The 24,620-nt window shown below is 40.6% G+C and overlaps 1 long non-coding RNA gene across 1 annotated transcript in view; it reads left to right on the forward strand.

Moving 5' to 3' along the window:
• The first annotated feature begins 487 nt into the window (after positions 1–487).
• Positions 488–24,620, forward strand: part of LOC136627304 (uncharacterized) — a 49,274-nt gene continuing 25,141 nt past the window's right edge. The window contains exon 1 of the long non-coding RNA XR_010792770.1: positions 488–563. This is a non-coding gene — a long non-coding RNA (uncharacterized lncRNA). The remainder of the gene's footprint in view (positions 564–24,620) is intronic.

Consider the following 24,620-nt stretch of genomic DNA (forward strand, 5'->3'; position numbering starts at 1 on the left):
TGGCCGCTGCGGGCCAGGTTATGCCCTTGCCGAAGCAGGGAAGAGGATTAGCAAAAGTACAGTAGCCAGTGCATGTCAGCCCTGCAGCAGCTAAAGCGACGTTGGGAGGGTTGTACAGGGAGTTTAGCAGAGATCCGGGGTGTTTAGATAAACTGACATGCATTGTGTGCTTTAGCGCTGATTAATCCATTAAGCTGTCAGTTTATAGCGTGCATTGACACGCTCCGTGCGCTTCATCCAAAGAGTATCTAATTTAGTCACTGCGGACCTCCCCACATAGCGTGATGACGTGGCACGTTGTACTGACACGCTCCGTGCGCTCCATTCAGCGCGATTACCTCATCCACGAGGCGTCTCCCACTACAGCGTGATGACGCAGAATGTAGATCTCTTCTATAGTGCATGGAAGGTTGTCTATGTGGAATGCAGGTGCGCTCCAGCACCTACCGGATGATGAAAGCGGAACTACTCTAGTTTCCGCCCTTCACCCACACACGTTTTGATGGCGTTCAGCGTGGTTAAGGGATGGAATCAGATGTCCCGCATATGGATCTTTGATTAAGGTATTTTATATATATATATATATATATATATATATATATATATATATATATTATATATATATATATGACATTGGGTATAAGGATTATATGCTTGATAAAGGCGTCAGATGACGCAGAAACGCGTTGCTTACCCGATAGTAGAGGTACTTTAAACCTGTTTTTATGCGGTTTGATTTTTATGAGATTAAAACTTGGCTTATGACCAATAGCCGCTGTATAAGCTTATTCCCTACACGTCCTTGAGGTCCTGCGATAAGAGCGCTGCTGGATAAAGGTTTTTTCCTTTTTTTCTATAATAAAAAGGAAAAGGATTTCCTTATCAACCATCCTCGTACCCCCATTTTTTTTATCATTTACCCAAGATCCATAAAGATGATAAGAATCCCCCAGGAGGGCCAATTATTTCCGGCATAAACTCCATTACCTGCAGTTTATCACAGTACATTGACATTCTGCTTCAAAGATAAGTGGTAGGTTTGGAACCCTTCTCTCATTAGTCTCCTATCCACCAACCAGTGGAAACCTTCATATGTATGGGCCACCCTCGATATCACAGCATTATATTCAAATATCCCACATGATCGAGGGATTTCCACCATCACTTCAGTGCTTGGGGCGGATCACATGATTCCACAACAGCAAAAGCAATTTATTATTGACAGTATTTTATTCACTCAAACAACTTCTTTTCATTTAACTCCCAATTACACCAACAGATCAAGGGGACCGCCATGGGCACTAGATTTGTGCCAAGTTTCACAAATCTATACATAGGAGACTTTGAACAACATCTAATTTTGTCCAAACACGAATGGTCCAGTAGGATAATATTTTATAAAAGGTACATAGACCTCATTTTCATTTGGGAAGGGTCAGAGGCAGATTTTAGTAATTTAACATCTTAAACACCTGAACATCTTAACACCAACAACTATAACCTGTCCTTGTCTGGCAAAAGCTCCCCAATTTCCGTTAAATACTTGGATCTGGTTCTGAGTCATGAGGGCCAGAGGGTCATTACCAAAACCTACTTCAAACCAGTAGACAGTAACAGTTTCCTAGATTTCAGAAGTGCACACTACAGGAAGTGGAAAAACAATATACCTTTTGGCCAGTTCAAGCGCATAAGACGGAACTGCTCTAAAATAGATGATTACGATGCTCAAAGCCTAATTTTAAAACAGAGATTTAAACAAAAGCTTTACCCTCATCACCTAATTGATGCAGCCTTTCAGAGAGCAAGAAATAACCAGTCTACTAGTGATGATCCTCAAACTCATAAGATCTCCAGTTAGAATACAGGGACCAGCTTCCTTGCCCCCTTCCCCTTAAACCACCTCTTGAGAGTGCTAGACCCTTTAATTTGATGGGGGCAGGTAATAAAAACCCGAAATGTAATTATAGAAATAATAATGATACCAACTCATGGAAAAGAAACCACTATGCATATAGCGACAATCGAAGGAGGGAGACATGGTTAGGGAAAACCAGTGTCTTTACGAACCAATCTCGGTGGCGGAATAATTCCATAACGAGTGAAGGAAATGAAAAGGGTAGAAGTATAGATCCCAATCAAAAAATAGGAATAAAAGGAAAAACCAAGGGGAGAGGGATCAGTGAGAACAACGATAGTGCCCTCCTAGTATTTTCCCCGGTGGAGCCTCCCACGAAAATAATAAATCCTGTTGAAATCCCACCAAAGGTCAGAAAATTGGATGTTAGAGCGGAGGAGAGATTGAATAACTTTGAAAAAATCCTTTTGCAGACTAATAAATCCACACAAGTTAGTAGGATTTCGAGACTCTCTAGTGTCCCGGAAAGACCTGAGATAGGTCTTATCAAAAAAATGACCCCTCTGTTAATTGATTTAAGTTGGTAATGAGAAAAAGCATTGTACCAGTGACAATAACATCTTCAGTAGAAGAGAAGAGTATAGAGTTGTGTGAGACATTACCTATAACCCCGCTGATTGTGAAAAATGACAAAAAATGTAGAGAAGGAAAAAGGGGCAGGGATAGGATGTGAAACTGAAGCTCCAACTTCTGAGTTGGAGAGAATACTTTTATGTTCACCGTTAGCTGATTCACCTCCGAATTTTATGGATCTGAATTCTCAAATTTCGAGTGTATCACACACACCACAAATATCTAAATGTAGTCCTTTAAAAGGGATCTGTAGCACTGAACCCCTTTTTCCGGTTCTGGAGCCCATAACTCCTCAGGTGGCAAACTCCACGAAATTATCCGGGGTCAGGTCGAAGATGATTTTTCAGTTCTATCAGCCCCTATCACCATCGACACAAATGAAACAAAGAAAAAGGTACTTCCAAGACGTCGAGGCAAAAGGGGCGGAAGGAGGTCTAGGGTACAAAAAAACATCAAAAAAATTAAGAGCAATCCAGACACCTTAGAAATTGAAAAAAGTGAGGCGAGAAGTATGGGGATCTTTAATATTTCTAAATACATTTTGAAGAGAAAAGAAGCCGAAATTTTGGCTCAAGGTCTATCATTCAGTCCATCAACGAGAGCAAATCTCTTCGACCTATTTGTTGACTTAAATCAATATATAAAGAAATTAACAGTTTGCCGGCATTTCTCTTTGCAAAAATTAAGGAATGAGTATTGTAATCAAGAATCGGATGAATTATTTCATCTAGAGGATCCCATTCCAACCCATCTCAAACCTATTAGCAAATTTAATCCGGTAGAGAGTCGGGATAATTTTATAGAAATATTTTATCATAATGTGTTACAGGACTTTTCAGAAATGTGTAACTCGGATATAAATCTCCCCAAAAATATGACCCGGGAGCAACTCCACACTTTCAAGAATCTAGCTTCAAGAAATGACATCACTATTAAGAAGGCTGATAAGGGGGAGGGGTAGTGATTATGGACTTGGATTATTACCTATGGGAATCTGATAGAATTTTAAGCGATAGTAAATATTATAAAAAATTGAAGTCTGATCCTACAGATATAATCTCGATTAAACTATTCGAATTGGTGGATGAAGCTTTGAGAAACAACTGTTTGGGAAAGAAGGAAAAAGATTTTATTTGCATCAAGAATCCGGAAATTCCGTTCTTTTATTTTCTCCCCAAGGTGCATAAAGATAGTGAACGTCCCCCGGGCCGCCCCATTATAGCGGGGATAAATTCCATTACTAGTGCATTATCACACTATATCAATGTACATCTACAAAAATTCGTAGTTTCCCTCCCCTCCCATATAAAAGACTCTGGCCGTATACTTTCTTTACTCGAGGAATTAACATGGAAAGAGACATATATATGGTGCACACTCGACGTTACGTCTTTGTATTCTAATATACAGCACCATCTAGGTTTATGGGCGATAGTCGTTCCTTGAGGATGACCCTCTGATGCCAGAGCCTCAAAAGAAATTTATATTGGATGCTATAGGTTTTATTTTAAACAATAATTATTTTACGTTTAACGGTCATTTTTTATCAGCAAACGAATGGGACGGCCATGGGGACGCGTTTCGCACCGAGTTATGCTAATCTATTTATGGGAGCTTTTGAGAAGTGGAATTTTAATGACAGCCGGATAGTATTTTTTAAACGTTTTATTGATATTATCATGGTTTGGGATGGTCACATTGAAGAGTTGGAAGTTTTTATTGGTGGAGTAAATAAAAATAAGTGTCAATTGGAATTTAATAATAATAATAATAACAATCTTTATTTGTATAGCGCCAACATATTCCGCAGCGCTTACATAGACAGGGGAAATACAGAAAGACAAAAGTACAAAACATTACAGAACCACGGTTACAATCGTAATCAGCTGATGGAAACAATAGGGGTGAGGGTCCTGCTCCAACGAGCTTACATACTACAAGTAATGGGGTGATACAGAAGGTAAAATGGCTGGAGGTGTGCACAGTATCGCGTGCTGGAGAGTGAGGGATGCTATATACAGACAACAGTCAGACATTTAGCTATGCGACGGCAGGATCAATATGACTACAGGAGCGGTTTATGATGGCTAGCAGGGATTGCAGTCAGTAGGTCAGGGAACATGTTATCAGGCGGTGTACAGAAGGGTTTGTTTAGGGAATGCGGTATGCATCCCTGAAGAGGTGCGTCTTTAGAGCACGCCTGAAGTTTTTCGAGTCCTGGATTGCCCGGATGTTCTTTGGTAGTGCGTTCCAGAAGACCGGTGCTGCACTGGAGAAGTCTTGGAGGCGGGAGTGAGAAGTTCGAATTAGAGGGGTGTGCAGTCTAGTTTCGTTTGCCGAGCGGAGAGCCCGGGCTGGGTGATGGATTTAGATGAGGGAGGCGATATAGGGGGGCGCTGCACTGTGGAGGGCTTTGTGGATGAAGGTAATAAGTTTAAATTGAATTCTGTATTTAACTGGCAGCCAGTGCAGTGACTGGCACAGGGCAGAGGCATCTGAGTAGCGGCTGGACAGTAATATGAGCCTGGCTGCCGCATTCAGGATGGATTGTAGAGGGTAGAGTCTGGTGCAGGGGAGGCCGACCAGCCTCAAGCAATATTAACCTGACGGAGATAGTTTTTTTAGATTTAGTGATTTTTATTGAGTGGGGAAATTAAAACGAGAACACATTTTAAAAAGACAGATTGTAACAGCTATTTAAGTCTTAACAGCTGTCACAAGAAATGTTGGCGGACCAACATCCCGTATGGTCAATTGAAACGTCTTAGGAGGAATTCTTCGTCAGTAGAGATTTTTAAAGATCAAGCGGAAATAATCAAAACAAGATTTATCAAGAAGGGTTATCCTGTATGTTTAATTAATGATGCGTATAAGAAAGTTTTAACAGATCAAAGACCCCCCTTTTTGAAAAAAGAAAAAATGGAGGGGGCGAAAAAGAATAAGGAGGAGAAGAAGGATTTTGATAAAAAAAAAACTTTTATTTATGACGAAATTCAATACGCAACATAAAATAGAAAGGATAATGAGAAAAAACTGGGATCTATTAAAACAGGACCCATTTTTGTCAAAAGAAATACCTGATGTCCCCAAGATTATTTATCGAAGGAACAGAACCCTTCAGAATATTGTAGCACCATCAGATCCGCTGAAAAAAATCTTAAAAAATAATAAAAAAAAGACTAAAAAGAGAGATCTAGTGAGGGTAATGTAGGTGTATTTAGATGTAAAAAAAATTGCTGTAAGTGTTGTGCTTCCATTCCGAATGGAAGAAAAGAAGTTTGTGTAGAGCGTGAGAGTAGACCGGTATATTTTAAACAATATTTAAACTGTGAGTCCTCATGGGTAATTTACCTACTTGAGTGTCCTTGTAGACTCAAGTCTATTGGTCGTACGACTAGAGCCCTGAGAACAAGAATTAACCAGCATCGTTTTAACATAGTATCGGGTTTTACGAAACACAGCGTTTCACGCCATTTTAAAGAAGTACATAACCAAGATCCTACTAAATTAACGGTCACGCCGTTGGAAACCATCGCTTCCAGATCATTCTCTCAATTACGCGAGCGAGAGATGTTCGGGATATTTCGGATGGATTCTCTACATCCTAAGGGTTTAAATGAAATTTTAGAAAAAATTACTTAGATTATTATGTATATCAGATTTTAAATTAAGTTATTGAGATACTATTTTAGATGGTAGTGATTGTTGGGACCTCATGAAATTACTTGTGCACTTTATCAGCGATTGTGTTTTTAAAAAAAAATGTCTTCACATCATGTATTTATTATTGCATCTATAGATCCTTTTTATGAGAGTATATATTAATGATCCACGTGGATATTATAACAAATGTATATGTATATATATTCATTTTTACAAATATTTTTGAATAATTTATAATTGTTATAATATACATCTCTGGGTAATGAGTATAGACCCAGCTTTAATCTGATCTAATATTGTACTGCGATCCACCTACGGGGTTTTAGCCCTTTGTATTCTAGTCTGCCCAGTTGCATTGAGGAACGGGGCATACCTGATGCAATAGCGTCATGTTACTATGGAAACCACGCTGCCGACGTGAGAGTGATCACGTGGGTCGCAGCGGGACACCCATGGTGGAACGCACATACATTCTAGTCTCTGCGAGATGACGTGGGCAAGGTAGTGAGGAACCCCGCCTTCGATATACATGCCGGAGACTGGCGTCCAGCATGGTGCAGGGGAGGAAATCAGATGTACGCTATTGGGATCGGTGATTAAGGTATGCCGTCTATTTATTTATGTGTGTTAGAAGAGGATGACTATAAGCTTGATAAAGGCGTCAGCTAGACGCAGAAACGCGTTGCTTTTAACGATTTACCTGTATTTGATTGTTATGTGGGGAATAAAAAGTATTTGCTTTCTATTGAACTGAGGTTTTTTAGAGGCTTATTCCCTTTTTATACTCAAGGGTTAATGTTGTAGTGCAGCTATAAAGAAAGTTTTTTTCTGTTTTTTTTATTTATCACTTAGGATTAGAGATGAGCGAACGTACTCGGTAAGGGCGATTTCGCAATCGAGCACCGCGCTTTTCGAGTACTTCACTACGCGGGTGAAAAGTACTCGGGTGCGCTGTGGGTGAGCGGGGGGTTGCAGTGGGGAGTGGGGGGGGGGGGGAGAGGGAGAGAGGGCTCCCCCCTGTTCCCTGCTGCTACCCCCCACTCCCCTCTGCAACCCCCCGCCCCACAGCACCCCCGAGTACTTTTCACCCGAGTAGTGAAGTACTCGAAAATCGCGGTGCTCGATTGCGAAATCGCCCTTACCGAGTACGTTCGCTCATCTCTACTTAGGATTCTATCAGATTCCCAGAGGTAATGGTCAAGATCCATTACTACCGTCCCTCCCCCTTTATCTGCTTTTTTTAATGATAATTTCATTATTAGATGCTAAATTTTTTAAGATATGGAACTGTTCGAGTCAAGTTATGTGAAACACTCAAATCCGTGTTACACATCACTGAGAAATCTTGCAACACATTGTGGTAGAAAGTTTCTATAAAGTTTCCACGGCTGTCTACTGGGTTAAATTTACTACTTCAGTAAGGATCGGGTCATCTAAATGAAATAATTCTTCCGTTTTCCTGTCGGGATCCTCGCTCTTAAATTTCTGTATGGAGAAGTGTCTACATACTGATAATTTTTTCACATAATGATTTAAATCGACAAATCGAAAAGGTTCGCTCTCGTAGAGGGGCTAAAAGATAAGCCCTTCGCTAAGATCTCAGCTTCCTTTCTCCTTAATATATATTTAGAGATGTTAAATATCCCCATACTTCTGGCTTCATCTACCCCGATCTCTAGGGTGTTTGTATAGCTCTCAGTTTATAATTTTTTTGGGGCCTAGACCTCCTTCGGTCCCTTTTACCTCGACGTCTTGAAAATGTCTTTTTCTCTGCTTTGGTTGAATTGAAGGTGAAAGGGGTTGATAAAACTGGAATATTTTCTTTGATTTTCCCCCGGAGCCTGTCATGGAGTTTGCCACCAGAGGAACTGTGGGCTCCAGAGCCAGAAAAAGGGGATCCGTGCTTTGAATCCCTTTCAAGGGACTACATTTCGATATTTGTCGTGTAGATGGTGCCGAAGAGTTCAAAGGATTCAAATCTATAAAGTTAGGTGGCGAATCTGCTAGTTAATTGATATAGATTATGGATAACCCATATACATCCACATCGGGGAATCGATCCGGGGTGTTTAGATAAACTGACATGCATTGTGTGCTTTAGCGCTGATTAATCCATTAAGCTGTCAGTTTATAGCGTGCATTGACACGCTCCGTGCGCTTCATCCGAAGAGTGTCTAATTTAGTCACTGCGGGCCTCCCCACATAGCGTGATGACGTGGCACGTTGTACTGACACGCTCCGTGCGCTCCATTCAGGAGCGCGATTACCTCATCCACGAGGCGTCTCCCATTACAGCGTGATGACGCAGAACGTAGATCTCTTCTATAGTGCATGGAAGGTTGTCTATGTGGAATGCAGGTGCGCTCCAGCACCTACCGGATGATGAAAGCGGAACTACTCTAGTTTCCACCCATCACCCACACACGTTTTGATGGCGTTCAGCGTGGTTAAGGGATGTAATCAGATGTCCCGCATATGGATCTTTGATTAAGATATATATATATAACATTGGGTGTAAGGATTATATGCTTGATAAAGGCGTCAGATGACGCAGAAACGCGTTGCTTACCCGATAGTAGAGGTACTATAAACCTGTTTTTATGCTGTTTGATTTTTATTAGATTAAAACTTGGCTTATGACTAATAGCCGCTGTATAAGCTTATTCCCTACACGTCCTTGAGGTCCTGCGATAAGAGCGCTGCTGGATAAAGGTTTTTTCCTTTTTTTCTATAATAAAAAGGAAAAGGATTTCCTTATCAACCATCCTCGTACCCCCATTTTTTTATCATTTACCCAAGATCCATAAAGATGATAAGAATCCCCCAGGAAGGCCAATTATTTCCGACATAACTCCATTACCTGCAATTTATCACAGTACATTGACATTCTGCTTCAAAGATAAGTGGTAGGTTTGGAACCCTTCTCTCATTAGTCTCCTATCCACCAACCAGTGGAAACCTTCATATGTATGGGCCACCCTCGATATCACAGCATTATATTCAAATATCCCACACGATCGAGGGATTTCCACCATCACTTCAGTACTTGGGACGGATCACATGATTCCACAACAGCAAAAGCAATTTATTATTGACAGTATTTTATTCACTCAAACAACTTCTTTTCATTTAACTCCCAATTACACCAACAGATCAAGGGGACCGCCATGGGCACTAGATTTGTGCCAAGTTTCACAAATCTATACATAGGAGACTTTGAACATCATCTAATTTTGTCCAAACACGAATGGTCCAGTAGGATAATATTTTATAAAAGGTACATAGACCTCATTTTTATTTGGGAAGGGTCAGAGGCAGATTTTAGTAATTTAACATCTTAATACCTGAACATCTTAACACCAACGACTATAACCTGTCCTTGTCTGGCAAAAGCTCCCCAATTTCCGTTGCATACTTGCATCTGGTTCTGGTTCATAAGGGCCAGAGGGTCATTACCAAAACCTACTTCAAACCAGTAGACAGTAACAGTTTCCTAGATTTCAGAAGTGCACACTACAGGAAGTGGAAAAACAATATAATTTTTGGCCAGTTCAAGCGCATAAGACGGAACTGCTCTAAAATAGATGATTACGATGCTCAAAGCCTAATTTTAAAACAGAGATTTAAACAAAAGCTTTACCCTCATCACCTAATTGATGCAGCCTTTCAGAGAGCAAGAAATAACCAGTCTACTAGTGATGATCCTCAAACTCATAAGATCTCCAGTTAGAATACAGGGACCAGCTTCCTTGCCCCCTTCCCCTTAAACCACCTCTTGAGAGTGCTAGACCCTTTAATTCGATGGGGGCAGGTAATAAAAACCCGAAACGTAATTATAGAAATAATGATACCAACTCATGGAAAAGAAACCACTATGCATATAACGACAATCAAAGGAGGGAGACATGGTTAGGGAAAACCAGTGTCTTTACGAACCAATCTCGGTGGCGGAATAATTCCATAACGAGTGAAGGAAATGAAAAGGGTAGAAGTATAGATCCCAATCAAAAAATAGGAATAAAAGGAAAAACCAAGGGGAGAGGCATCAGTGAGAATAACGATAGTGCCCTCCTAGTATTTTCCCCGGTGGAGCCTCCCACGAGAATAATAAATCCTGTTGAAATCCCACCAAAGGTCAGAAAATTGGATGTTAGAGCGGAGGAGAGATTGAATAACTCTAAAAAAAAAAATCCTTTTGCAGAGTAATAAATCCACACAAGTTAGTAGGATTTCGAGACTCTAGTGTCCCGGAAAGACCTGATAGGTCTTATCAAAAAAATGACCCCTCTGTTAATTGATTTAACTCCCCCCAAGTTGGTAATGAGAAAAAGCATTGTACCAGTGACAATAACATCTTCAGTAGAAGAGAAGAGTATAGAGTTGTGTGAGACATTACCTATAACCCCGCTGATTGTGAAAAATGACAAAAAATGTAGAGAAGGAAAAAGGGGCAGGGATAGGATGTGAAACTGAAGCTCCAACTTCTGAGTTGGAGAGAATACTTTTATGTTCACCGTTAGCTGATTCACCTCCGAATTTTATGGATCTGAATTCTCAAATTTCGAGTGTATCACACACACCACAAATATCTAAATGTAGTCCTTTAGAAGGGATCTGTAGCACTGAACCCCTTTTTCCGGATCTGGAGCCCATAACTCCTCGGGTGGCAAACTCCACGAAATTATCCGGGGTCAGGTCGAAGAAGATTTTTCAGTTCTATCAGCCCCTATCACCATCGACACAAATGAAACAAAGAAAAAGGTACTTCCAAGACGTCGAGGCAATAGGGGAGGAAGGAGGTCTAGGGTACAAAAAAACATCAAAAAAATTAGGAGCAATCCAGATACCTTAGAAATTGAAAAAAGTGAGGCGAGAAGTATGGGGATCTTTAATATTTCTAAATACATTTTGGAGAGAAAAGAAGCTGAAATTTTGGCTCAAGGTCTATCATTCAGTCCATCAACGAGAGCAAATCTCTTCGACCTATTTGTTGACTTAAATCAATATATAAAGAAATTAACAATTTGCCGGCATTTCTCTTTGCAAAAATTAAGGAATGAGTATTGTAATCAAGAATCGGATGAATTATTTCATCTAGAGGATCCCATTCCAACCCATCTCAAACCTATTAGCAAATTTAATCCGGTAGAGAGTCGGGGTAATTTTATAGAAATATTTTATCATAATGTGTTACAGGACTTTTCAGAAATGTGTAACTCGGATATAAATCTCCCAAAAAATATGACCCGGGAGCAACTCCACACTTTAAAGAATCTAGCTTCAAGAAATGACATTACTATTAAGAAGGCTGATAAGGGGGAGGGGTAGTGATTATGGACTTGGATTATTACCTATGGGAATCTGATAGAATTTTAAGCGATAGTAAATATTATAAAAAATTAAAGTCTGATCCTACAGATATAATCTCGATTAAACTATTCGAATTGGTGGATGAAGCTTTGAGAAACAACTGTTTGGGAAAGAAGGAAAGAGATTTTATTTGCATCAAGAATCCGGAAATTCCGTTCTTTTATTTTCTCCCCAAGGTGCATAAAGATAGTGAACGTCCCCCGGGCCGCCCCATTATAGCGGGGATAAATTCCATTACTAGTGCATTATCACACTATATCGATGTACATCTACAAAAATTCGTAGTTTCCCTCCCCTCCCATATAAAAGACTCTGGCCATATACTTTCTTTACTCGAGGAATTAACATGGAAAGAGACATATATATGGTGCACACTCGACGTTACGTCTTTGTATTCTAATATACAGCACCATCTAGGTTTATGGGCGATACAGTCGTTCCTTGAGGATGACCCTCTGATGCCAGAGCCTCAAAAGAAATTTATATTGGATGCTATAGGTTTTATTTTAAACAATAATTATTTTACGTTTAACGGTCATTTTTATCAGCAAACGAATGGGACGGCCATGGGGACGCGTTTCGCACCGAGTTATGCTAATCTATTCATGGGAGCTTTTGAGAAGTGGAATTTTAATGACAGCCGGTTAGTATTTTTTAAACGTTTTATTGATGATATTATCATGGTTTGGGACGGTCACATCGAAGAGTTGGAAGTTTTTATTGGTGGAGTAAATAAAAATGAGTGTCAATTGGAATTTACAAGCAATATGAACCCGACGGAGATAGTTTTTTTAGATTTAGTGATTTTTATTGAGAGTGGGGAAATTAAAACGAGAACACATTTTAAAAAGACAGATTGTAACAGCTATTTAAGTTTTAACAGCTGTCACAAGAAATGTTGGCGGACCAACATCCCATATGGTCAATTGAAACGTCTTAGGAGGAATTCTTCGCCAGTAGAGATTTTTAAAGATCAAGCGGAAATAATCAAAACAAGATTTATCGAGAAGGGCTATCCTGTATGTTTAATTAATGATGCGTATAAGTTTTAACAGATCAAAGACCCCCCTTTTTGAAAAAAGAAAAAATGGAGGGGGCGAAAAAGAATGAGAAGAAGGATTTTGATAAAAAAACTTTTATTTATGACGAAATTCAATACGCAACATAAAATAGAAAGGATAATGAGAAAAAACTGGGATCTATTAAAACAGGACCCATTTTTGTCAAAAGAAATACCTGATATCCCCAAGATTATTTATCGAAGGAACAGAACCCTTCAGAATATTGTAGCACCATCAGATCCGCTGAAAAAAATCTTAAAAAATAATAAAAAAAAGACTTCAAGAGAAATCTAGTGAGGGTAATGTCGGTGTATTTAGATGTCCAAAAAATCGCTGTAAGTGTTGTGCTTCCATTCCGAACGGAAGAAAAGAAGTTTGTGTAGAGCGTGAGAGTAGACCGGTATACTTTAAACAATATTTAAACTGTGAGTCCTCATGGGTAATTTACCTACTTGAGTGTCCTTGTAGACTCAAGTCTATTGGTCGTACGACTAGAGCCCTGAGAACAAGAATTAACCAGCATCGTTTTAACATAGTATCGGGTTTTACGAAACACAGCGTTTCACGCCATTTTAAAGAAGTACATAACCAAGATCCAACTAAACTAATTGTTACGCCGTTGGAAACCATCGCTTCCAGATCATTCTCTCAATTACGCGAGCGAGAGATGTTCGGGATATTTCGGATGGATTCTCTACATCCTAAGGGTTTAAATGAAATTTTAGAAAAAATTACTTAAAGATTATTATGTATATCAGATTTTAAATTAAGTTAATGAGATACTATTTTAGATGGTAGTGATTGTTGGGACCTCATGAAATTACTTGTGCACTTTATCAGCGATTGCATTTTAAAAAAAAAATGTTTTCACATCATGTATTTATTATTGCATCTATAGATCCTTTTTATGAGAGTATATATTAATGATCCACGTGGATATTATAACAAATGTATATATATTCATTTTTACAAATATTTTTGAATAATTTATAATTGTTATAATATACATCTCTGGGTAATGAGTATAGACCCAGCTTTAATCTGATCTAATATTGTACTGCGATCCACCTACGGGGTTTTAGCCCTTTGTATTCTAGTCTGCCCAGTTGCATTGAGGAACGGGGCATACCTGATGCAATAGCGTCTTGTTACTATGGAAACCACGCTGCCGACGTGAGAGTGATCACGTGGGTCGCAGCGGGACACCCATGGTGGAACGCACATACATTCTAGTCTCTGCGAGATGACGTGGGCAAGGTAGTGAGGAACCCCGCCTTCGATATACATGCCGGAGACTGGCGTCCAGCATGGTGCAGGGGAGGAAATCAGATGTACGCTATCGGGATCGGTGATTAAGGTATGCCATCTATGTATTTATGTGTGTGTTAGAAGAGGATGACTGTAAGCTTGATAAAGGCGTCAGCTAGACGCAGAAACGCGTTGCGCTTAACGATTTACCTGGATTTGATTGTTATGTGGGGAATAAAAGTATTTGCTTTCTATTGAACTGAGGTTTTTTAGAGGCTTATTCCCTTTTTATACTCAAGGGTTAATGTTGTAGCGCAGCTATAAAGAAAGTTTTTTTCTGTTTTTTTATTTATCACTTAGGATTAGAGATGAGCGAATGTACTCGGTAAGGGCGATTTCGCAATCGAGCACCGCGATGTTCGAGTACTTCACTACTCGGGTGAAAAGTACTCGGGGGCGCTGTGGGTGAGCGGGGGGTTGCAGCGGGGAGTGGGGGGGGGAGGGAGAGAGGGCTCCCCTCTGTTCCCCGCTGCTACCCCCACTCCCCTCTGCAACCCCCCGCCCCACAGCACCCCCAAGTACTTTTCACCCGAGTAGTGAAGTACTCGAAAATCGCGGTGCTCGATTGCGAAATCGCCCTTACCGAGTACGTTCGCTCATCTCTACTTAGGATTCTATCAGATTCCCAGAGGTAATAGTCAAGATCCATTACTACCGCCCCCCCCTTTATCTGCTTTTTTAATGATAATTTCATTATTAGATGCTAAATTTTTTAAGATATGGAACTGTTCTCGAGTCAAGTTATGTGAAACACTCAAATCCGTGTTACACATCACTGAGAAATCTTGCAACACATTGTGGTAGAAAGTTTCTATAAAGTTTCCACGGCTGTCTGCTGGGTTAAATTTACTACTTGGTTTGAGATCAGTGAGGATCGGGTCATCTAAATGAAATAATTCTTCCGTTTTCCTGTCGGGATCCTCGCTCTTAAATTTCTGTATGGAGAAGTGTCTACATACTGATAAATTTTTTCACATAATGATTTAAATCGACAAATAAATCGAAAAGGTTCGCTCTCGTAGAGGGGCTAAAAGATAAGCCCTTCGCTAAGATCTCAGCTTCCTTTCTCCTTAATATATATTTAGAGATGTTAAATATCCCCATAGACTCCATTACCTGCAATTTATCACAGTACATTGACATTCTGCTTCAAAGATAAGTGGTAGGTTTGGAACACTTCTCTCATTAGTCTCCTATCCACCAACCAGTGGAAACCTTCATACGTATGGGCCACCCTCGATATCACAGCATTATATTCAAATATCCCACACGATCGAGGGATTTCCACCATCACTTCAGTACTTGGGACGGATCACATGATTCCACAACAGCAAAAGCAATTTATTGACAGTATTTTATTCACTCAAACAACTTCTTTTCATTTAACTCCCAATTACACCAACAGATCAAGGGGACCGCCGTGGGCACTAGATTTGCGCTGAGTTTCACGAATCTATACGTAGGAGACTTTGAACAACATCTAATTTTGTCCAAACACGAATGGTCCAGTAGGATAATATTTTATAAAAGGTACATAGACCTCATTTTTATTTGGGAAGGGTCAGAAGCAGATTTTAGTAATTTAACATCTTAACACCTGAACATCTTAACACCAACGACTATAACCTGTCCTTGTCTGGCAAAAGCTCCCCAATTTCCGTTGCATACTTGCATCTGGTTCTGAGTCATGAGGGCCAGAGGGTCATTACCAAAACCTACTTCAAACCAGTAGACAGTAACAGTTTCCTAGATTTCAGAAGTGCATACTACAGGAAGTGGAAAAACAATATACCTTTTGGCCAGTTCAAGCGCATAAGACGGAACTGCTCTAAAATAGATGATTACGATGCTCAAAGCCTAATTTTAAAACAGATTTAAACAAAAGCTTTACCCTCATCACCTAATTGATGCAGCCTTTCAGAGAGCAAGAAATAACCAGTCTACTAGTGATGATCCTCAAACTCATAAGATCTCCAGTTAGAATACAGGGACCAGCTTCCTTGCCCCCTTCCCCTAGCATATATGCCTTCACTCTCTCCCTGCTCACAAAAACTTCTCCTGCCCCTGCCCTGGCTGACTCGCACCCCACAGGTAAATTACTCCTATAGTAATCTCATTTCATCCCCACCTCTCCTTTTTCCTTCCCTCTCTCCAGCTCCTGCTCCCCATGCAGGTGTAATACAATCCCAAATTAGCCCCCCCCCCCTGCTTGTCACTGGAATAATTCACACTATCCAATTCCTCATTTTCTATCCAGATAGCCTAATCCTTGATAAACTGACCATTATTCCAATCCTATCTTTCCACCTATAGCATTGGGCTTGTTTCTGTCCCAACATCTTTCTAGGCAAACAGATCTAACCAATTGTCCATTATATTTCACTCATTGTATTGACCATACTCTCCCCTCCAATCCTTCCTGTTCGCACTTCTTGTAGCCACATTATTCATTTTATTTATACTTTGTGGCATTTTTATTGTGAAAACCAACATTCAAAGCTGTCCTTATAGGTGAAATATTTTTATAATTGAAGATTATTATATTTCATACTAGGATTTTCGTTTATTTTATAATATACTAGCTGACCCGCCGCGCGTTGCTGCGAAGACAGACAGACATACATTCATTCGTTTTTATATATCTAGATAACCAATCACAGCGCAGCTTTCATGTAACCTCAGTGGTATAATATATAACAACCAATCACAGCGCAGCTTTCATGTTACCTCAGCAGTAAGAGAAATAACAACCAATCACAGCGCAACTTTTATTCTGCCTCAGCAATATAAAAAATAGCAACCAATCACTGCACAGCTTTCATGTTTCCTCTGCGGTATTATATATAGCAACCAATCACAGCGCAGCTTTCATGTTACCTCAGTGGTATAATATATAACAACGAATCGCAGCACAGCTTTCATGCAACCTCAGCAGTATAATAGCAACCAATCACAGCACAGCTTTCATTTTACCTCAGCAGTATAAGAAATAGCAACCAATCACAGCACAGCTTTCATTTTACCTCAGCAGTATAAGAAATAGCAACCAATCACAGCATAGCTTTCATGTTACCTCAGCGGTATAATATATAGCAACCAATCACAGCACAGCTTTCATTTTACCTCAGCATTCTCAATATCCAGCAATTGTCTTGTGATACGTTCGGCGGATGCATCATTTTGTAGTTGAACACGCCTCCCGTTGCTCGTAATGCCTTTTGCTTTTGTGCTTGAGATGGAAATCAAACGATCTTTGTCTGGGGGGGCATAACTGTCGACGATGCTCGCACGCGCGCGCCACCTATCGTAGGATAGTTGTACTATGCCAGTAATCTTCCCAGGAGTGTATTCAACAACTTCTTAAAGTCTCATGGCGATTATATGAATGGTGTAGGAATGCATAAAGGACAGACAGACATACATTCATTTATGTATATCAGGAAGTGAGAAAATTACATTCCGTACGTAAAATTTGGACGCTAATTCTTTTGCGCATAGAATTGAATAATCGACTTGGGACCCATTAGCTTTTCCTATTTATGACAATCAATGCTCGTGCCAAATTTCAAGTTTCTATGTGAGAAAATGACATTCCGTACGTAAAATTTGGATGCTAATTCTTTGGCGCATAGAATTGAATAATCGAGTTGGGACCCATTAGCTTTTCCTATTTTTGACATAATCAATGCTCGTGCCAAATTTCAAGTTTCTATGACATTAGGAAGCGAGAAAATTACATTCCGTACGTAAAATTTGGACGCTAATTCTTTGGCGCTTACAATTGAATAATCGAGTTGGGACCCATTACCTTTTCCTATTTATGACATAATCAATGCTTGTGCCAAATTTCATGTTTCTACAACATCGGGAAGTGAGAGAATTAGTGGCAATGATGGAAATCGAACGATCTACGTGGGGGGGGGGGGGGGGGGCGTAACTGTCGACGACGCTCGCGCACGTGCCATTTATCATAGAATATTTGTACTATGCCTATAATCTTCCCAGGAGTGTATTCAACAACTTCCCAAAGTTTCATGGCGATCGGATGAATGGTGTAGTAGCGCATAAAGGACAAACACACACACAGACACGCATACATTCAATTTTATATATATAGATATACTTATTTTCTATGTACTTCCACCTTTTTCATAGTTTTGGTGAATAGTCTTACTATACCTAGGGTCATTGATTTTAGACCAATTTTTTTTAAAGATAGTTTTATGCACTCATTTTTTCCATCTATCATTTTTTACATATACCAATGCACTAAGGTGATATATATATATAAAGCAGTCATTTATGACTTTTAACCCGCATGAGTTTATATAACAAATACATATAGTATAGTCTTTCTTCTACTCTCCAACCCTCTACCTCCCACTCTGCCTTCTAATGTGTATTTTATAGCTTGTATGTTTTAAACCCCAGCTGAACTGACGAAGAGGTTCTTTCCGAAACGCGTTTTCATAAGCTGATCACGTACTTTATTAAATAGAAGCCTAAGTTTCCCAAACCTTTGGTCACTTCCTACTTGCTTTAACCTGGAGTGTTACGCCTTCCCCACTGCCAGTTTTTCAGTTCTATTCTCTTACTCTATCACGCCCCCCGGTGGTGCGTCATCTGGTCAGGCAGCACCTCCACTACTGAAGGTACCACTTCACTCTCTTCACCACATATAGTATCGTTGTTCACAACAAACAACTGTATGGGTTTTGCTCCACCACTCTCTTCCCTCCTCATCCACACATTTCCTTGTCTGACTCCCATCCAAAAGACAATATGGCCTCTTGTAGATGGTCGGATCCCGCTGTGAAAATTCTCGCAGTGGGATGTGAGCCATGCCCCTGCATTGACCACTATGGCTCACCTCCTCCTGGCTCTTTGTGCAGACTGCCCCCCAGCCGACACATGCAGAGCAGAGCCGGCGTGTCACCAGTGAAGTTTCTGTGTGGGCCCCTGTTTCCTCTAATTACTGCCCCTGGGTAACTGTAAAGTGTTCTGCCCCATATGTGGAGTATTCTCCTGATGTAGATCTACACCTAATATAGAATACCTTTTGCCCTTAGTTCCTTTGGGGTCCCAGTCCCTTGTCAGTTTCCCCTCCACTGCACTCTTTTCATGTTGGGTTGGCTAACTCAATGCAATGCCGAATCTACCTTTTGCCAACATGTTGGACCTTATTTTTTTACATATTATAACACTTACGTGAACCTGGTTTATCTTAATCCAAAATGTGGATATATAACAGAGATTCATGTAGCATCAGCCTTTATTATGGATTTTTGCCTGATTTGCTTGGTGCATCATCATTACAGGTATTGTTCTGCCTCCTCAAGACATTGTATTGGCCCCTACTACTATAACAGGGCTTTCCCGTCTGGAGGAGTGTTCTACTACGTCATTAGTTAGCGTCTGTTTCATGCAGGGAGGCTCTTCCACATAGCGGTGCATGCGCTGCTGAGTCATCCATCTGACGTGGCTATATGTGTCATGTGACAGTATTGAGGGAGTTCCCAAGTATCTCTTGCCAGGCTGCGTGATAATGTATATTAAGTCACATGGTCTAGCGACAGTATGGGGATCACGTGACAACTGTCACTTTTGAACACGCCCCACACTCCATCACATGACTCATTACATCGCAGCATGCAGTCTGAGGATAAGCTATATACTAATCTACAGACAGGTCCAATGCACTCTATAAGGAGATTTTGATTGGCTAGCTCCTGCAACATATTGATCGATTTATGAATACAATACCAACATATAGTTCATTGCATAAAAGGTGTTCAGTGACATATGGATTTGATCTGTAGCTGGAGCCACTAACTTGGGCTATAAAAGGACACACTGATTGATATGACTGACCATTGGTCTCCAGCCTACCATCCAGGCTGGAGGCTCTGCTCTTTGTTATTTTGTTTATTTTGCATTTTTACTAATTGAGGTTTAGCAGTAAACTAGTGTTGGAGTAATTCCATACATATATAGATCAAATGCAATACTATACTATGAGATCATTATTTAGTTTTCCTATTGTGTATTTAGTCTCTAAGCCACTGATGACCTTTAACAAAGCTTTTTATGGTAAGGAGACAGTTTGTGGTAAGGTTAGTGTGTCTGGAGAAACAACCTTTAGACCCCTTATCTTATCCTATTGTAAGACTAAGTTCAATATGTGGATATTGGGTTGAATTGTCAGCTCAGCACTTTTTACTTGATTGGTGGGGGGGGGGGGGGGATTTTTAATTCCATATAAGCAGGAATGACCATAAAGCGGTAGACAATTTCCTTTTTGCATAGCTGCCATGTGTTAGCTGTGTATATATGTATTTGTCTCTGTATCTCTCTCATATATTATATACACACACACAATAAAAAGGCCTTACACTTCAACTTGTATCTGATCAAGACTAATTGGTAACTGCAAATATTTCCAACTTTTTGGTCCTTCGAGACGGAAAACATCATTGCAGACTGAGAAGATAAGTCTGACCGTAAGTGGGTCTGAAGCACTCCCAACTTCAAGACCTCCTTGAATAGGTGTTACCAGGGGCTGGTTGTGATGAATCTAATCCAAAACCACTGGCTGCTTACCGAATAGCCAATGGAAATATAGAGCCTTGGTCCGCTACAGGTTGTATTACCTTACTTTAAGGAATTTTCTGGTGATTTTATAATTCTATAGTTGAGGTAAAATAGAGGAATAGGTTGCCTATGGTAATAGCAGTACTCTATATGGGTAATTGTCTAGTGATAGCAGTAATCTATAATTGAAGATGGGTGAATTGGTCATTTTGAGGCAATAATGGCGACCATAGCCGGTGTGAGAAGGCTACAGGAAATAAATTACTCCGTGCACGTAAAACAGAAGTTAAATAATGTCAATATGACACACGGGTGTTGTCTAGGGATCTGTATTGTAATAGAGTGTGTAGAAGACTCTGCACTTTATCATAATTTTTTGTTGGCTTAATTGCATGTTATAGAGTTACTGGAAACATTGTAAAAGGTTTACCATCTACTAACATATTGTAATTTCAATTGTATTGTCTTATACTGAATGATACTGTGTTCACTCTTAACAGATCCATTTCAGAGTCTTCGTATATATAGCAAAGGACTGATTCTGGTCAGGAACCCCTGCAGTTTCATTGTATATTTCAGCGGTCAGGGGCTTGTTTTTTGTTGTACGACCCAGTAAATACTAACCATGGGTAATTTGAATTGTAAGGGATTTTCCTGTGCATGCATGTGCTGCTGTTGTCAACGGCGGGAAGTTCGAGGGAGTCAGGAAATACATGCACAAGATAAATCCTGATTATGTAAAGTATTGTGATAGGTGGCACAAGAAATTTGGATTTAAAAAGAAGTTGACTGTCCATGAGTGTAAGGAGTTATGTGACACAATAAAAGGAGGCAGTCAGAAAGAACAGCAGAAATACGGATTTTCCGCTGCTCAGGCATGGTTCACAGAAGCTCAGTCACAATGCCCATAGACAAAATAAGTCTAAAACGACTGAAATTATGCCTTTAGTAGATGAGGACCATGTAGTTTGTCATGTAAACCAACATCTTACTAACCCTGACATAATTCCACCACCAGCCTATCAATCTGGACTTAAAACAAAGTCCGATGAGGACAGAACAGTACTGACACCACAGAAATCAGTCCCCCTTCCAGTTCTGAACCTACATGTAAGGGTGGGATGAACAGGACTATGATAAGGACAACTACAGAAGGACAGGAATGGCTTAATAAGGTTATGGGTGTTTTGACCCAAGAGTTCCCCATGATAGATGTCCCTAATCCCAGGGCGGGAGAAGAAGTTGAGGATGTCCAGGCCCAACCAATGACCATAGACGTTTATCGGCCATGGACAGAAAAAAAAAGACGTAGGAAAAGCCACAGAACACATAAAACACCCTAAATGGGACCCAAGACAGTTTGAAGAGCAGTTTAGAGGACGTATGAGAAGCTACAAACTAAATGGGGAAGAAATAGAGGACAGCTAGAAGGATTTTGGGACCTGATTGGAGTTCCGTAGAGGGAAATTGGAATGGTAGAGATGTAAGTGGGGGACCCCTCCCTCACAATAATCAGGACCCTGAGGAAAGAACAAATAACTTAATTCAAAGATGTGGAGATAGAATGGCTATGAGGACAAATTGGGTAGAGATAAATAGATGTACACAGAAAGAGGATGAGGATGTAGACCAGTATTATCACAAGTTAAAGGACGTGTTTAACATATACACTGGGCTGGAAGAGCCCAGAGGAGACCAGGAAAATAGAGAGGACCCAAATGCAGCCTATAAGAAACAGCTGAAGAATGCTATTGTAAGTGGAGTAAAAAAAAAAAAGAGATTGGAGGTTACATAACAAAAGCATATTGTTATCCTTTAGCAAGACAAAAAAGGGAAAAATTCCTCAGCGCTCACACCGAATAATGTGTATGCAGAAATGGATAAAAGATATCCATGCGCCCGTAGTGATGCGGGTTCACACGTGATATCGACGTCATCAGGGGTTTCCCGGAAGGAGTATCGCACCAAATTTCGGCGCCTTCTCCTCCCTTGTTCACTCCCCCGACCCTCCCCTTTATACAAACGGGAGATGGGATTCGCCATAGAACACATCATCTTTTAGGTAATTATCTATATATTTGTATGTTTTCATGTAACCTGTACACTTGAAAAAGGCCTCCTGGCCGAAACGCGTTGTGTATACTTCGATTGCACATATTAAAAGCTGTGGAAATACCTCCGCTACCGCTGGCTTTCATCTCCGTGTGATAAGTTAACCCTGGATTGGGAGGCGCCTTGGCTATAGGCGCCTCCACCGAGTAAGTTCTATCTTTTATCCATTTCTGCATACACATTATTTGGTGTGAGCGCTGAGGAATTTTTCCCTTTTTTGTCTTGCTATTTTATTGTCTCCTTCACCCTGTGAATGGAGTTTCCTCTGGCTGCCGTCTCATCAATGATATGAGATCTCTTCGGAGCACCTTTAAAATTTTTGGTTTTATCTGAGAAGATTGACCGTCTGACCGTAGAAGTATCTCGTCAGACAACTATATCCCTGGCATCTCCGCAGTGAGCGCTCTTCTATACATATCCTTCATATTGCTATCCTTAGAACAGGATGGTTGCAGGAGGTTTTGGAATATTTAAAACATGCAGAAAAGTTTTACAGGGAAAAAGAGAAGGAAGGGGGGAGGTGAGCGTTTATACAGGGGGAGGAATGTGATACAATGGTCCAGGAGAGTCAAAAAGGTCACAGGCAGGGGTAGAGGCAGGGGTAAAGGCAGGGGAAGAGGCAGGGGACAAATGTAGGCCAGAGAGCAAAATGTATATTGGAATTGTAGGAAGCCTGGTCATTTTGCTCGGGAATGCCCTGATAAACAAGGTGCAGACCATCAGACACCTTGGGGACAATGACTAGAGGATGTTGATGTGCAGCACTTGGAGGATCTCTTGGCAATTTCTACCCTGTCTGAGATAGATCTGCAAATGGATGGTCGGATGGTTACTTTTTTAGTGGACTCAGGAGCCACTAGAACATTAATACATCCCAGTGACGTACCTAAAATTCAAAAGCGTAATAATTACATTATAGTGAGGGGTGTTAGTGGTATGGCCCAGAGAGTCCCTCTTAGAGTAGGTTACTATGACAAATCCAGAAACAAACAAATCAGTACAATGCCAGGTCATACTTTCCCGAGTCATGTCCTGTAGTGAAATTTCAGCAGAAACAAAGCCATCACTGCATTGGCCCTGATCCTAAATATGAAAAGGTACTCTTTAGTGAGACCCCAACTCACCAAGGTAGAACAGATTTTCTGGGATACAAGTGGCTATTGTTCAGCGGCTTGCACTCTGACCGATCATATGCAGCCACTGTTCAAAGGTCTAAGCCCGCACATCTCTCCCAATAGCTGAATGGAAGGAATTAGGACAGTTTGTGAGAGCTTGCAGAAAGAGTAAGGACAAGGTTAAAAAGGAGACCTGATGGTATTTGGGTAAATTCACAGCTAAAGGCTTATGCAACAATAAACATCAGTCTTGTTGCTAAACCTGCTGCTGTAACCCCTGAAAACATTACAGCCCTGACAATTGTGAAACGCAAGAGGTTGATGTAGAACAAATACCAGACAGCTTATGGTCAAAGGGTCCAGCACATGTTGGGTTAAGGAAAGGTGTGGCTCCCATCATAATTCCCAAATCTAACTTCCGCCAAAATCAGAGACCACACCCTCAGAAGGCAGAACTTGGGATAGAGCCAATAATTACATAACTATTGGAAGCAGGAGTCCTAGCCCGCTGCCCAGACACTCCGTGTAATGCACCCTTATTTCCTGTTAGGAAGCCCCCCCATCCACCGGCTGAAGGATGGTGCTAGACTTACAACAGGTAAATAAGGCGGTAATTCCCAGAGCACCCACAGTCCCTGACCCACACCCCCTACTCAATGACCTCAGACCAGAGTCTACACATTTCACTGCTGCCGATATCAGTAATGCCTTTAGCATACCGCTACACCCTGATCATCAATTCTGGTTTGCTTTTACATACAAGGGGAAAAGATACACTTCTCGTAGAGTTCCACAGGGTTAGTGTGAGTCTCCCACAACCTTGCAGGCTATGTCTGCAAACAGCCCTATTTCAGCCTCCTGGAGGCAGTCAGTTGCTCCTCTATGTTGATGATATACTGTTGGCAGCAGACT

Source organism: Eleutherodactylus coqui, chromosome 5, assembly GCF_035609145.1.
Source record: "Eleutherodactylus coqui strain aEleCoq1 chromosome 5, aEleCoq1.hap1, whole genome shotgun sequence".
Taxonomy (NCBI): domain Eukaryota; kingdom Metazoa; phylum Chordata; class Amphibia; order Anura; family Eleutherodactylidae; genus Eleutherodactylus; species Eleutherodactylus coqui.